Below are 948 nucleotides of genomic sequence, written 5' to 3' on the forward strand. Positions count from 1 at the left end.
GGAGGGGAGGGGGAGGGGCGGCTGCCCCGAGCCCCCCAAAGTTTGGGGCCCGCTCCCAGGTATTACGCAGGTAGCGGCTATCGATCGCTGTTCGCTTTTTAGTTGTCTACTTCGTTCTCCTCGATCGCTCTACGAATAATACATAAACAAATGCTGCACTTAGCCTGAAGCTAGTTGGGCACTCTTCAAAATAATACATAAACAACTTTTAAGCTCTATGAATTTCCAAAAAATGAACAAGTGCTGTTATACAAACATTTTTCCCAATTATGACTATTTTAAAAATATACCATGAATTTCTAAGAAAGGAATATTTTTATAATTTTGAATATTTTGAAAAATATTTGTATGATGATTATGGAAATGTTTTTTATAATTCATAAGTATTATTTTAGAACAATAATACATGAACAATATTTGAAAGTTGTCTTATTATTGAGATTATTATTTACATACGACAATTTTCTAAAAAAGAAAACAAAAAGTGCAAACTGGGCCACGCGGACCGCAGTCCATTTCTGCTCCACAAGCGCTATTGTTATTGTTGGGGAACGTAGCAGAATTTTAAAATTTTCTACGCATCATCAAGATCAATCTATGGAGTCATCTAGCAACGAGGGAGAGAGGAGTGCATCTACATACCCTTGTAGATCACGAGCGGAAGCGTTCAATAGAACGGGGTTGATGGAGTCGTACTCGATGTGATTCAAATCACCGATGGCCTAGTGCCGAACGGACGGCACCTCCGCGTTCAACACACGTACGGTTGGGAGACGTCTCCTTCTTCTTGATCCAGCAAGGGGGAAGGAGAGGTTGATGAAGATCCAGCAGCACGGTGGCGTGATGGTGGAAGCAACAGTGATCTCGGCAGGGCTTCGCCAAGCGCTCGGAGACGGAGGAGTGTCACGGGAGGGAGAGGGAGAGGCCAGGGGCTTGGGGTGCGCAGCC

The sequence above is a fragment of the Triticum dicoccoides genome, chromosome 6A (genome assembly GCF_002162155.2).
Source record: "Triticum dicoccoides isolate Atlit2015 ecotype Zavitan chromosome 6A, WEW_v2.0, whole genome shotgun sequence".
In the NCBI taxonomy this organism is placed as follows: domain Eukaryota; kingdom Viridiplantae; phylum Streptophyta; class Magnoliopsida; order Poales; family Poaceae; genus Triticum; species Triticum dicoccoides.